Source organism: Pelodiscus sinensis, unplaced genomic scaffold, assembly GCF_049634645.1.
Source record: "Pelodiscus sinensis isolate JC-2024 unplaced genomic scaffold, ASM4963464v1 ctg46, whole genome shotgun sequence".
Lineage (NCBI taxonomy): Eukaryota > Metazoa > Chordata > Testudines > Trionychidae > Pelodiscus > Pelodiscus sinensis.
The window spans coordinates 541226-556242 of record NW_027466036.1 but is presented as its reverse complement, the minus strand read 5'-3'; the positions used below and the strand labels follow the sequence as shown (position 1 = coordinate 556242).

At 53.1% G+C, this 15017-nt stretch overlaps 3 non-coding genes across 3 annotated transcripts; 2 read left to right on the top strand and 1 right to left on the bottom strand.

The window, feature by feature from the left end:
• Positions 1-1920: 1920 nt before the first annotated feature.
• TRNAS-GCU (transfer RNA serine (anticodon GCU)) lies at positions 1921-2002 on the top strand. The gene has a single exon. It is a non-coding gene; the product is annotated as a tRNA-Ser (tRNA).
• Positions 2003-6408: 4406 nt separating this feature from the next.
• Positions 6409-6482, bottom strand: TRNAI-AAU (transfer RNA isoleucine (anticodon AAU)). Its single transcript has one exon. It is a non-coding gene; the product is annotated as a tRNA-Ile (tRNA).
• Positions 6483-9553: 3071 nt separating this feature from the next.
• TRNAS-UGA (transfer RNA serine (anticodon UGA)) lies at positions 9554-9635 on the top strand. The gene has a single exon. It is a non-coding gene; the product is annotated as a tRNA-Ser (tRNA).
• The last annotated feature ends 5382 nt before the right edge of the window (positions 9636-15017 follow it).

Genomic DNA, 15017 nt, shown 5'->3' with positions numbered 1-15017 from the left:
GCCATGTAAATGTAAATGAAGCCGCGATCATTTAAATCGCGGCTTCATTTACCTTTGTTGAACAAACAAATCTACATGCCTCTACCCTAAGAGGCAGCACTAAGGACTCTGAGTCAACCCTCTATCTACGCTGCATCTAAAGTTGAAATAAGATTTTACATCAGGGCTCTGTCTACACTACAAAGACAACGCTTTAGTCCAGAGAACACATCTGCTGAATTTTTTTCAGAAGAGCAGACATGCCTTTTTGGTGCCTCTGTGAACCTGATTTTATGAAGAAGAAGGGATGTTACAAAAAAAGGTTTTTTCCCCCCACATTTGGCCCAGTGTAAACAGGCCAAATGTTGGAAAAGCCTCTTCCAGAAAAATCTATGCAAACTAGGGTTCACAATTTACCTAGCTTTTTCGGAAGAACAGTGTAGTGTAGACATAGCTTGAGTGATGCACAGCACTGGTAGGAGACATGGAAGGACAAAATGGTAGGTGGGAACCTGCAGGCTTTCAGAGCAGCCCTTGCCTCCACCCTCGCTGAGGTCTCCTGGGAACTGTCTGGACACATCCTGGTGTCAGCCTAAGGATTGCCTGTTCTGTAAAAGCGGTTCTGGAAATGAGAAAGCAGCTAAAGTGACTCTGGCAGAATTTGAACCCACAACCTTTGAATGACTGACCTAAATCACAGAGAGCGCCAAAGCTTAGAAATCCAACACGCTTTCCATTGTGCCACAGAGCCTTGTGGATTGTTGGTTTTGCTGTCTCTGATATCTGCTTTGCAGCATGGCAATTGCCGGGGGAAAAGAAAGGGGAGCCAGGTCTGTCTCTTTTGGGAGAGCAAGTAGGAAGAGGGAGGGGCCACTGAGCCCCCGACAGTGAAAACAATTGGGCTATGTCTACATTGGCAGGCTCTTGCACCAGAAATATGCAAATGAGGCTAAGTGTAGCGGCATTGCACAAGAGGGTTTTTCTTGCACAAGAAGGGGCTGTGTAGTTGCTCCTTCTGGTGCAAGAGCCTCTTCCACAACAATGGTGGATCATTCGATATGCAAATGAGGCTCGCCCACTCCCCTGGCCACTTGCCACTGCTCCTACCAGCCGCCCGCCAGCCACTCCCTCCAGCCACCCCATCCATGCTGCTGTGGGTGTCAGTGTCTCACCACACTGTGAAATCAGACCAGAGACGGACACTGTCAGTAAACACTCATATCGGAAACGCTCCTCTGGATGCTGGGCCCACCAGAGCCGTGTGCCGCTGCCATCTGCCTGCTCCGTGGACGTCTTCCCATTGCAGAGCGCGCGCCGAGCCAGACTGTGACTAGACAGCCCTCTCTGGGCACCCAGGGGCTACGTCTACACTGCAGGCTTCTTGCCCAAGAATGGCCGTTCTTGTGCAAAAACTTGAGGAGCATCTACACTGCGCGTGCGTTCTTGAGCAACTAAATTTACGGCAAAACGTAGGAAAAGAGGGCTTCTTGGGCAAGAGTTATTCCTCTCCCCATGAGGAATAAACCCTCTTGTGCAAGAGCTCTTGCACAAGAAGGTAGTATGAATGGGCAACAGGGTTTTTTTGTGCAAGAAATCCCTATGGCTAAAATGGCCATCAGAGCTTTCTTGCACAAGAGAGCGTGCACACTCCCACGGACATTCTTGTGCAAAAACACGTGGCAGTGTCGATGTGCTCTTGCACAAGACATTTTGCACAAGAACTCTTGCACAAAACAATTCTTGTGTAAGAAGCCTGCAGGGTAGATGTAGCCAAGGGGTGTTTGGGTTTGCTACCAGCATTAAGCTTTGTACAACAGCCCAGGGAACATTGTGAAAAGGCAAAACCTTCCAGCCCTGGGTGTCCCTGGCCGGCCAGCAAGTGGCACAAAGGTTCCTGGCAGTGATGGCTTTGGGTAATTGGTAACAAATTCTAGTACTTCTGATGAGGTGGCCGAGTGGTTAAGGCGATGGACTGCTAATCCATTGTGCTCTACACGCATGGGTTCAAATCCCATCCTCATCATGTGTTTTCAGCCCTTCCTCTTGCTTCTCCCAGATCTCTCTTCAGTTCAGTGCCAGCCCCTCCTGTACCCCTGCCTGCCCCAGCCCCTCCCACTGCAGCCTGGGGAAAGGGGAAATCTCCACAGAGACACTCCCAGCTGGGACCCTCAATCCCTTCTGCCCTCAAGGAGAAACCTCCCAAAGGAGATTCCAGGCAGCCAGGCCATGGGGGTCTCTGAAATTGCCCCTGTCCCACCTGGCTGTTGCCAAGGTTGCTCTGTGAGGTCACTGCCTCCCGGCCAATGAGCTGAGGTGCTGCAAAAGTTCCTTGTGATGTCACTGCTGCCTTGCAGGCTCATGTCCTGCCCCTGGCCAGCCCCTTGGCATGTGTGAGCTGCTCCCCCTGCCCCCCTCACTCAGGGCTGGTTCTGGGGCTCAAGCAGGGAACATCAGAGGCTGCTCAGGGGGCCACATGGCCCCAGGGTCACCTTTGAAATGTCAGGGCAAGCCAGGATCTATCCCGTCCCTTCCCCAAGACCCCACCCCTTTGCTGAGCCCCTGCCCTCCCCAAACCTTTCCATGGACTCTTGGTTACTAATGGACACTCGCCACTAATGACATAATCACACCCCAGCCATTTCGCTAGGGCTGCAGCTTTCTTACACAAGAGAGTGTCCACAATTCTCTTTATAAGGAGATACACCATCTCATAGAGCTGGAAGGAGCCTTGAGAGGTCAGGTAGTTCTGTCCTTGCGCTTATGGAAGCTCCAAGAATCATCCTTGACAGATATGCCCCAGATACCTAAATGGTTATCTCAAGGATTGAACTCATAACCCTGGCCTTAGCAAAGTCACATTCAAACAACTGAGCTAACCTGCCTTGCTTTCAGAGCTAAAGCACACAGCCGTGTGGATATGCTCTTGCACAAGAATTCTTGCCCAAAACCGTTCTTGGTCAAGAAGCCTGCAGTGTAGATGGAGCCTAAAGTTTCAAAATAGTTCAAACAATTGTTCAATGGGCCCCAGGCCTGGAATTGTGCTGCAGCTGCCTCCCTTGCTATGGTCTCTGGCTCCATGTGCACTGGCCTTCTGTCTGGGTGCTGGCAGGGGGGTGAGATGTGGCAGGTACCGATGGGTAACAGGTGCCAAGGCGCATACAGAGATGCCAGCGCCTGCATCTCTGCAAGTGACCTCACTGTGCACACCTCAGCTTTTAGGAAACACTCTCCTCCTGTCTGCGCCTAACACCAGTGTCACTGTCTGCTCCTGAGGGGTCCTGTCTGGGGGAAATGGCAGTTCCAGGGGACACTTGCCCAGTGTTGAAACATCTCACAGGTAACATGGCAAAGAGGAAGCCAAAGAGACTCTACACCTACCAGGAAACATCACAACTGTCAACCCAGGTGGGACTTGAATCCACAATCCCTGGTTTAAGAAGCCATTGTTTTGTCCATTAAGCTGCTGGGGCACACTAAAGATAACAGAGACAGAAATTCCCTCTTCCAAATGCACATTCCTCAACTTTTAGATGACAGATTCAAGCCGTTGGAAGGAGCCAGAAACACAGGGGGGGCTGATCACACCCCTCTGAAAACCAGCTCTCAGGAGGCACCTCCAGCTGCCCCCAAAGTGTGGGTCACCCCACACTAGCCATGGGTGAAACTCAACACCTTGACATCTCATCTCCCTCACAAAGCCAGGGGCTTGTTCCCACAGCCACAGCCTCAGCAGGGAGCCGCACTAGCGCTCACTGCTCCTGGGGAAGGGAGCGGGTCCCACAGGGTCTGGGGCTGGTGGGGAATGGGCAGTTGTCACTGAAGGGGAAGGATAAAACGCATCCACGTTGCCGAGGGCAGGGAGAGCGGCTGGGGCTGGGCTGGCGGCACCGTGGGACGTCCCTGGGGGAGCTCTGCAATGTGACCCTGGCTCCCAAGGCAGCAAGTGCAGAATCCCCCTTGGCGAGCGCAGGAGGCTCCGACCGGCCTGGTTTAAATCCGTCTGACGGGCTAGACAAACCCCAATGCTGGAGTGTCAGAGCCCCTGTCAACCAGCCTGTGTTTGTCCCCTCCCACACCAGGCAGGGAAGGGCCCACGCTCCTAGCAGGGAATTACAGGCACGCCTCTCGCACTCAGAGCACTGGGATGACCATGGAGAAGGACTCACTGGCCCATGTGTGGTACCCAGGCACTTACAATGGGAGTCAGAGCCCTGCCTGGCCAGTGCCAGTCACCTCCTCCAGGTTTCTGGTTTCCTTCTCCCTAAGGAACCTCCCCAATCAGCCTTTTCCTGAACCAGCAGTTCCATGGGTGGCCAGGGGAGGCCTCTTCTATGTCCCAGAAGGGCCTAGGAAAATGTGAGCAAAGGCCACCGCAAGGCACCACTGGGAGTTGAACCCAGGATCTCCTGTTCACGAGACAGGTGCTTTAGCCAGGGTCCTGCATTTTGCTTCAACTACCCCCAGACTAACACGGCTACATTTCTATCACTATTCTGCAGGGCAGTACCTAAAACTGTTCTGTTCTATGGTCCCAGCCAACACCTTTGCCTCCCAAAGTGCAGCCATTCCCCATTTCCCTCCAGCCCTGGCAGTGTCTGGCTCTCTGGGCACAGAAGGCTACAGCTCAGTGGGCAGAGGCTCTAACATGCACATCTCCCCCAGCCGCTGGGACTGTAGAGTTGGCCTTGAGATTTAGTGTTGCTGGGAGAAGGGATAAGTGCAGCAAACACTGATCATCTGGACTGTAAGCCCTTGGGTCTCACAGTTTGGGTTGGAGACCCCAGGTGGGGGCCTGGCCTCCTTGGGTCTGTCCCTTCCTGAGGGCACAGAATTAAGGGAGAATTCCTTTGCCCTGTACCAATCCGAATTGGCCAATGAGCAAGTCACAAATTTTTTGTTCACATATAAGTACAGGAGAATGGTCTCTTACAGTAATGATGGCCAAGTGGTTAAGGAGTTGGCTTAAAAATCCAAAAGTTTCTCCCTGTGCAGGGTTGAATCTTGCTCACACTGAGGCCTGTGTTTTGGTCATACCCCTAACAAGGGCAACAAGCTTGACTGCCAGCTGTTTGCACATCTGGACCCAGAAATATCCTGAGCCTTGGTTTTGTTAGCCAGTTTCTTTTCAGCTCACTGCAAACTGCCTCCCAGCTGTAGGTGAGGCTGAGTGTGCATGAAACCAGCGGTGCCTGACCAATGTGTCTGCTTTTCCTACCATCCCTCCAACTGTACCTGGAGTTGGCTTCCTTCAGTTGAACTTTGCCTTGTCCCCACAGCAGGAAGCCAAAGGGAGCAAAGAGCAGAAGTGCAGGATGCTGGTGGGGTGCCCTCTGGGTTTGATTTAATGAGTCTTAGTTTGACTGGCTGAATCAAGTTCCAGAAGATTGATCACAGCAATTGCTCTCCAGCTGGACGTGGTTCTTGTTCTTCTGTACAGAACAGCCAATGGGCATTCAGATCTCAGCCTTGCTCAGTTGATGGGAATAGAAACCAGACACGCAGCAGGTTTGAACTGGTTTCAGTTGAGGGACCCATCTGCCTGGTTTATGTGCATTGACACAAGAACACACGAGGGGTTTGCTGACATTTTAAGAATCCCTGTACAATAGAAATCCATGATTGACCCCCCTGGAGGTGCAAATGTTTCACTTAGGATAATCAACTTTTTCAGGAGGCACTTGAGATTGAATCAAGGACCTCTACAATCGGCACTCAAACACTACCACTGAGTTACACCCGGCAGGGGTTGTACTTTTCAGCCCAGTGTTGGGGACTTAGCACCTGGCAGCACTGCCTGCATGAGCAGACTGTCATCCTGAAGCGGGAAGACCAGGAACTGGCTCCAAGGCAGGGTTACGACACAGCTAGAATTCTCCTCCTCGTCCTGGCGCTGCAGGTCATCAGCGTTGTCATCCTGAAGCTGCAGCTGCTGCTGCCCAGGTGTCTCCCTCACAAACTCCACAACGATCCTTGGACAAAGCCCTGGTCCCACTGCCTCATGTCAGGGGTCTCAGCAGCGCTCGGGGGTGGCTCCAGGGGGAGAAGCTGGTTCAGAGGGTTCAGGGGAACTTGAGCTGCTGGGCCACTGAAGCAGGCCCCCAGCAGCAGCCTCTGTGCAGGGCACACAGGCTCCAGGCCTCCTAGTCATACTGAGTCTCCCCGTGTGGCTTGGGCTCCAGAGCCTGCCCCACAGCTGGTGCCTTGAGGTAGCCACTGCAGCAGCAGGAATTTGGGCATCAGTTGCCCTGCTTTTGGGGACAGGAAGCCAGGCCCAGGCCCTTTTAGCCACTGGGGCTGTGCAGGCTGGAGCCTTCCCCTACCAGATCTCTGCCCTGCTTCCTGCAAAGCTCTCAGCCTTTTGCTTGTTTCTGCTTCCCTGTCCATAGCAGGCAACTAAAGGAAGGGAAGTCACCAAATGAAACACCCCTGTGGCCAGCCTGGGGCTTGAACCCATCACCTTGGCGTTATTAGCACCACACTCTAACCAGCTGAGCTAGCCGGCCTACAAAAATGCAGCTCACCAATGGCCCTTTCAAGAAAGGCGCCTCAGGCAGCAGCAGGGACGTCTCTGAAGCTGCCAATGGCTCTTCTCTGACAGGGCCACTAGCGACTCACTGTGACGTGGGCTGGCTAGTCCAGCTGGTTTGAGGGTTGGTCAAGGTGGCTGGCGGCCGGCAGACCCAGGACAAAGAGAAGCTGGAATCTCTTGCTGCCAGCACCTTGCCTCCCAGCTTCTTCCCTGTCAGCAGCAGCAGAGTCCTGAGCGCTGCCCTTGACACCATGGGACCAACCTCCCCTCACTCAACTGGGCCAAGCTGGTGCCCAGCTCATGCCCTCTGGGACCTGCTTTACTTGGGTTCCTTCCACCCAGAGCCCCCTTCTTCTCCTGGGCTGCGACGAGCATCACTGGGACACTCTCTCATATCCCAGCACAGGGCCATCTCTCCAGTGACAGGAGACGGGGCTGGTTTCAGGGTTTCTTTTAGCGCAGCAGCAAGCAAGGGGAGATGGAGGAAAATCAACCCCGTTTGCAAGCTTTGTGTGACAGGAGGGGTGTGAGCTGGGGAACCTGCCCCCCCCAGAAGTGGCATTTGGGTGCATCCAGGGGCAGCAAGATTTCAGGCCCTCAGGCGAGTGCATTGGGACAATGTGTGAGCCCTTCCATGAGCATTTTCTGCTCCCACTGGGGAAGGCAGCTGGGCAGGACCAGCCTGCAGCCCACGTCCCTTTCAGCCCCAGGTGCAGGAGGTAACAGAGCGGGGAGGAAAGTCCATGGCCAGAGCCTTCTCCCAGCAGTCTGGCCCTGCACAGAGTCTGTGCATGATGGAGCCTGTCCCAGCAGGGCGATGGCCTGTTCTCTGCAAAGTGCTCAGCTGGTTCATTTTTTTGCAGGCCCATTGTATGTGTCCCTGGTGGCTTCATTTACAGTTTTCAGTCTTTACATTTGCATCCCGTTTTGGAAAAGAGGGTGCAAGTGTAAACATACCCTACATAGCGAGAGTTGGCCTCCGTCAGTTGAGCCTGGCTGTGTCCCTACTTCAGGAACCCAAAGGGAGCAAAGAGCAGAAGTACTGGAAGCTGGTGGGGTACCCTCTGAATTTGATTTCGTGAGTCTTAGTTGGACTTGCTAAATCAAACTCTGGAAGATTGAAAGATAGTGGCCATTCCTCCCCCACTGGGTGTGATTCTTGTTCTTCTGCACAGCACAGCCCAGGTAGACCAAGGACTTTCAGATCACACCCTTGCTGAATTGATGGGAATAGAAACCAGACACAGCAGATTTGAACTTGTTTCAGTTGAGATGGGTTTGCCTGGTTTATGCGCATTGACACAGAAACACATTAAGGCTACGTCTACACTGGCAGCCTTTTCCAGAAATGCTTAAAATGGAACAGTTTTCCGTTATAAGGATTTCCGGAAAAAGCGTGTCTACATTGGCAGGATGCTTTTCCAGAAAAGCACTTTTTCCGGAACAGCGTCTGTGGCCAATGTAGACGCGCTTTTCCGGAAAAAAGCCCCGATCGTCATTTTTGCGATGGGCGCTTTTTTGCGGAAAAGACTACTGGGCTGTCTACACTGGCCCTTTTCCGGAACAGTTTTTCCGGGAAAGGACTTTTGCCTGAACGGGAGCAGCATAGTTTTTCTGGAAAAACACTGACAATTTTACAGTAGATCATCAGTGCTTTTCCAGAAATTCAAGGGGCCAGTGTAGACAGCTGGCAAGTTATTCCAGAAAAGTAGCTGCTTTTCTGGAATAAATGGCCCAGTGTAGACACAGCCTAGGGGTTTGCAGTAATTTAGGAATCTCTGCACAGCAGAAATTCAGAATGTGATGCAACTGGAGATGCAAAGGTTTCAATGAAGTTGACCAACCTTTCAGCAGGCACTTGGAGTTGAACGAGGAACCACTTTGCCTGCACTCAAACACTCTACCACTGAGCTACACCCCCATTACACTTGCTTGCTTGCCTCCAGTGTTAGCAAATTAGCTGTTGGCAGCACATTCTGCAGGAGCAGGTGGTGCCTTGCACACATGGCGGGGGGAGGACGGCCCTCTATGGGGTCACACATGTGTGGTATCCCCCAACCTACAATCAGCATGACACGTCACAATAGCGCATCACCCCCTGTGCTCCCGCCTGCCCTGTGTGTGTTGCAACCTCACAGCACTCACCTGGTGCCCGAGGACATTTGGGAGGCCTCCTGCATCTGGGGGACCAGTTCCAGGGGGAGGGTCACAACGTTCCTGGAATCCTCCTTCTCTTTATCCTGGAGCTGCTGGTCAGCAGGTTTGTTGTCCTGAAGCTGCGGCCGCTGCTGCCCAGGTGTCTCCATCCCAGACTCCACAACTGTCCCTGGAGACTGGGATCCCCAACCCCCAGGACTTGGTCCAGTTCCTCACAGTATGCACAGTGCTAAGGTGCTTCCCCAGTGCAGGAGCTGCGCTACGGGTCCTCACATACCCCTGCCGCAATTCCTTGACTTTGGCTCTGACTTGGTCTGTGGTGGGTGGAGGTGGCCTTTCTTTGTTCATAAATATCTGCATTCCTCCAACTGGACTGCAGGGCCTGCAGAGACTCCTCCTTGGACCACAGCTTTATCTCTGGCCCAGACCATGAGAGTGCCCAGCACTTCCTGCCACTTGCTTGCTCCTGCAATGTATCCCTGGAAGGGCCAGAGGGGTGTCTGGGGGCTTGTGCCTGTGACATGGCTCTCCAAGAGGCTGGAAGTGCTCGATCTTAGCCGACTGGATAGTGAAATTATACTAAAATAATTGGTTAAAGTAGAACTAAGCGGTACTTGAATTTCTCTTTATAAACTGGGGTCCAAGAAGGAGACCAGCAAGAAGAAGAAAAGGAGAGAAGAGAAGAGGAAGGAAAAGGCAAAGGAAGACCAAGAAGGAGGAGGGAAGACCTTGAAGCAGAACTTACCTCCAAGGCAGCCTAACAGCAGAACTGCCAGGACTCCTCTGCACAGCTGTTGCAATCGTTTCCTGTGTGAACTCTGTGGCAGGTGAAATTAGGGCTGTGCACTGGCATTATTTACCTGTTTCCCTGGCTTTACTGTGCCCAGAGCTGTGATGGCCGAGTGGTTAAGGCGTTGGACTTGAAATCCAATAGGGTTTCCCTGCGCAGGTTCAAATCCTGCTCACAGCGAGTTGTGTGTTTTGTCCACACCTCTTCCTCAGGCAGCAAGGGCCTCTGTGAGTTACCAGCAGTGGGGCTGTGACTGTTGGCATTGGGACTGGATTAAGGGATGAGCTGGTGAGCTAGTGGGGCAGCTGCCAGCAGGCACTGCGTTCCTTGCTCTTGGCAGACTACAGCAGCTGCCCTGGGACTGGAGCTGCATTAACCTCCACAGCACCTGTCAGCAGTGCCCTTCCCCATGCAGCTGTGGGGCTCTGCATGGCCTGCCCCAGGGGACCCTGGGTTGTACGCCAGTGGTGGTGGCAGGGCCAGGCTGGGCAGCACAAGAGCATCCTGCCACCACAAGCTCCACGCATGGAGTGGGAGGAGCTGTATATGCACTGTGCACCCAGGGTGGAGCCGCACATGCACCGTGAGCCCGGGGGCAGTGCCACATGCCTGGGGCACTAGAATGGCTCAGCATCTAACTAATTGCACCATTAGGCCATGTCTTCACTCAGGTGGAGATTTCTGCTGCAATCCATCTCCCAGAGTTTGATTTAGCAAGTCTAGATAAGACTCTCTACATCAAACCCAGAGGGCACCTGCACCAATACACACTGCTCCTGCTCTTTGCTGCCATCCTACTCCCACTGTGAGGACACCAGCAAACTCAACAAAAGGTAAAACCAATTCCAGACATGTGTTGGGATATGGTGGAAAGAAGAGACACATTGGCCTCACCACAAGGCACCACTGGGAGTTGAACCCAGAATCTTCTCTTTACAAGGCAGGTGCTTTAGCCAACTAAGCCATGGTGCCCTCCCTAAAGGCGGTTCTCAAACTGTTCTACTTTATGGTTCCAGACACCCCCTTCCCATTCCAAAGTGCAGCCGCTCACCGTTCCCCTCCAGCTCTTGCCATGACTCAAGGCCTGCGCAGCCCAAGGCATTTGATTGGCAGCTGGAACCCAAAACCATTTTGTCAATTGTAGCATCGGGCTCTGAGGGCACAGACCCAAGGCAGCCGCCAGGTCCTAAGGCCGGGCCTGCAGTAGCCAGGGGGAGGAAAAGAATTTCTCCTTTGAGCTGAAATTGAACCAGCAGCCTAAGGACACTTGCTGAGCACGCGCTTCAGGCCTCTGCTCTGCCAGCCGAGCTATGGAAGGTGCCTGGGGCAGGCTGCTTTGCCCAGGTTGGAAGAGCAGGGAGAATGGCGCCTTCCTAGACCAGCCTCTTCTCTGTCCCATCACTGAGGGAACTTCCCCGCAATGCCAGCCCCATGCTCAAGGGCTTTATAAAAGGGCCAGGCCAAAGTAGCTTCCCCCTTACTCCTACTGAGCCTCTGCCAGAGCTGCCCCTCCTCAGGCTCTGCCCTGTCACCAGACAGACCCTGCTCTGCTGCAGCCCCCTCCCTCTGTCAGAGTCACTCCTGGAGCTGGTGGGACTAGACAGCTGCTGTTCTATGGGATGTGACACTTCTTGGGGAACCACCTCTCAGTTCCCATGGGGAAAAGCAAGCCAGGGCTTCTAATCAACCCTCAGAAGGCCACAATTTTAAACATGAGGCGGGACTTGAACCCACAACCCCTGACACCAGAAGCTAGTGTCTTGTCCATCAGGCCAGGCGGGCCAGACAAGAGCCAGGACGGTGGGACAGATATTCTCTGTCCCAAAGGCGCACCCCTCACATTGGCTGGGCAGACACGTCCCTCCTCTCTACCCCAGCAGACATGTCTGCAGCCCCTGGCAGGGAGGCGGCTGGGCAGGTCGCTGGCAGAGCTGAGCCCGGGCTGGCAGCAGTGCAGGCTGGTCGGCCACAGCCCTGGGAGAGCAGCTGGGGGGCTCGGCTGGGGGGCGACGGGCCCGTGTGCTCTGCTGCTCACTGACGAGCTGGCTGCCCAAGTGCCCACACAGACGCTTCTTCAATCCCCACCCCCCTCAGCCGCCCACCCCCAGCCTCTTCCAGTACAGCCTGCCCCACCCCCCCACAGGGCTTCCACAGGGGCCTCTGTCCCAGGGAGAATGGGGAGCCCCTGCCCCCGGCACCCACCCACCCTGCTGCTGCTCCCCCCAGAGCAGAGGATTCACCCGGCACAAGTAAGTGCCTCTGTCCCCCCTAACCCCGGCTGCTGGGTTCCCTCCTGTTTAGCTGCCTGGCCCCAGGTAAGGTCACATGAGACTGCTCAAATCACCCCCTCAGCACAGAGCCCTTGGCAGCCGCCCTGCTCACTCAGGTCTCAGGCTGGCAGAGCCTGCAGGGATACTGGGTTTGAATGACAAGGTGTTGGAGCAGTTATTAAAAGGCTTCTTCCTTGGCAGGGGCATTGTGCTTGTGGACTGGCTATTTCTTGGATGACTGGTGCTTGCACATGCAGCTGGGCTTTAGCAAATCAGAACGATGCGAGTCGTGAGTAACCCAGCGCCTCTGGATATGGGAGTGGAGTAAAAAGTACAATATTGTCTAAAAAAACCCAACTTGATTAAACGTCAAAATGTGACAAAAATAAATTACTTGAGTAAAGTACAAACACCCAAAAAAGGTCTTGAGCAGTGTGATCAAGTATTTCTACTTAGTTATTTTTCACCTCTGCCCGGCAGGCAGGGGTTCTTGGCCCCTTGCTGGTCCGCGGACTGGCAGTTTGTTACCACTGACTAAGGGTACGTCTAGACTACCGCATTTTGTCAACGGAATTTTTGTCGACAGATACTGTCGACAAAACTTCCGTCGACAAAGAGCGTCCAGACATATTGAGTTCTGTCGACAAAGCAAGCTGCTTTGTCGACAGAACTCCGTAGTCTGGATGCAACATTACAGGCAATAACACCTTCTGTCAACAGAACTCGGACAGAGGAGTTGGTGCCCCCAAGTGCCAACACCAGTCACCTCTGCCCTTCTCCTGCTTTTGTAGCTTTCTGCAGGCGTTGCTGTGACCAGAATTTGAACCTGCACAGGAAAACACTATTGGATCTTAAGGCCTCAACCACTCAGCCATCACAGCTCTAAGTAACTGTATGCCAGGGAAACTCATAAATAATCTCAGTGCCCAGGCCTGACATCACCTGACCCACAGAATTCACTCAGCAAAACATTTCACCGGTCATGCAGAGGAGTCCTGGCTGTTCTGGTCTGAGGTTGGCTTAGGGTACGTCTAGACTACCGGGTTTTGTTGACGGAAGTTTTGTCGACAGATACTGTCGACAAAACTTCTGTCGACATAGAGCGTCTAGACACATTCAGTTCTGTCAACAAAGCAAGCTGCTTTGTCGACAAAAACCTGTAGTCTAGACACAACCCTACAGGCAATAACACCTTCTGTCAACAGAACTCTGTCGACAGAAGGTGTTATGCCTCGTAAAATGAGGTTTACCAGCGTCGACAAAACTGCTGAGTTCTGTCGACGTTATGTCGACAGAACTCAGCGGTAGTGTAGACGCAGGTATAGTTTTGTCGACAAAAGTCCACTTTTGTCAACAAAACTCAGTAGTCTAGACACACCCTTAGAGGGGAGTTCTGCTTCCAGATCTCCCTCCTCCTTCTTGGTCTTCTTCCTTCCTTTCCCTTTCCCTCCTTCTTCCTCTCCTCGTTTCCCCTTTTCCTTCTTCTCCCTGGTGTCCTTGGACCCCAGTTTATATAGGGAAAATTGAGTCCTACTCAACCAATTATTTTAATATGATTTTACTAACCAAAGCTAACATACTATTATGATTTACCTAACCAATCATACTCCACCACCTTTGTTGATTTTCCCCCAGCAAAATTAATGATACAGCAGACAGAAACAGTTGCAATCCAGACAGCGACCACACAGACAAACAATAGGAAAGTGAAGAGAATAATCATAGAGTTCAAGGGAAAACCTCACAAAGGAGATTCCAGGCAGCCAGGCCATGGGGGTCTCTGAAATTGCCCCTGTCCCACCTGGCTGTTGCCAAGGTTGCTCTGTGAGGTCACTGCCTCCCAGCCAATGAGCTGAGGTTCTGTAAAAGTTCCTTGTGATGTCACTGCTGCCTTGCAGGCTCATGTCCTACCCCTGGCCAGCCCCTTGGCATGTGTGAGCTGTTCCCCCTCACTCAGGGCTGGTTCTGGGGCTCACACAGGGAACATCAGAGGCTGCTCAGGGGGCCACATTGCTAGGCCAGGGGCCCTCCTGTGGGGCTGTGAGTGTTGCTGTCTCTGCTGTACAGACAGGGCCATAAAGCCTCAGGAGGCTGCAGTGGTGGGAGACACTTCCCTGGATTCGGGAGGGAGACGAGACATCAAGGCCCATGACACAGAGCCAGCTACAGATACCCATGGAAAGCTGATATTCAGAGGGGTGTGATCAACCCTTCCTGTGTATCTGGCTTCTTCAAAGGGGCTTAATCAGGAGCTAAAAGTTGAAGAAGGGACATTTAGAAGGGTGAATTTCTTTCCCTGGCAGTCTTTTCTGTGTGCTCCAGTGGCCTAATGGACAAGGCACTGGCCTCCTAAGCCAGGGATTGTGGGTTCAAGTCCCATCTGGGTTGACAGTTTCTCTCACTGGCAAAGAGTTTATATTCCTTTGCTCTCTGAAACAATTAACCCAGATGCTCCACAGTTGCTCTCTCCCTCTCTGCAGAAGTTGTTCAGACCCTGCACTAGCAAATGCTGGTGTAAGATGCAGATCTTAGTGCTAAAAGCCCAGGTATTCAAAGTCAGAATGAAGAGGCACATTTTGCTCTAGAAGGCCCAGGAGTGACAGCCTGTGGCAGAGCAGGGTCTGTCTGGAGACAAAGTGGACCTGAGGATGAGAAGGCCCATTAGACGCAGAGACTCCAGAGCAGTGGGGTAGTTAGTTATTTGGTCTGGCAAAAGGACAGAAAAACCCCAGGCCCTGAGCATGGTGTGGGCGAAGCCCATGGGGCAGTTTGCCTGGTCGGGTTCGGGGTGTGGAGAAGCTGTGAAGCTCTGTGAGTGGATAAGGTCCCTGGCTGAGCTGCGCCACCAGCCTTGTGTGCAACTCAAACTGTCCCACGTCCCCTTTTGTGTGTCTGTTGCGCTTCCAGCTTCTTTCCTCAGGCATGTTCATCCGGCAAAGACCCCAGCAGGGATCTTGTATCTTCCTTTGTGCAGCTCAGCCGCAGACACTGCCAGGGCTGGAAGGAAATTGTTGCTCTTTGGGAGTCAAAGGTGTTGTCTGGGACCACAGAGCAGTTTCACCCAACAGCTTGAGGGGGGCACCATGGCTTAGCTTGCTTCTTCTAAACAGAAGAGCCTGGGTTCAACTCCCAGTGGTGCCTTGTTGCTTCCTTTGCTCACATTTTCCCAGGTCCTTCTGGGACACAGAAGAGGCCTCCCCTGGACACCCATGGAACTGCTGGGCTGACCCAGTGCCTGAAAGGGGCTGTGGCTGCTGCTGACAGGGAAGAAGCTGGGAGGTGAGATGCTGAT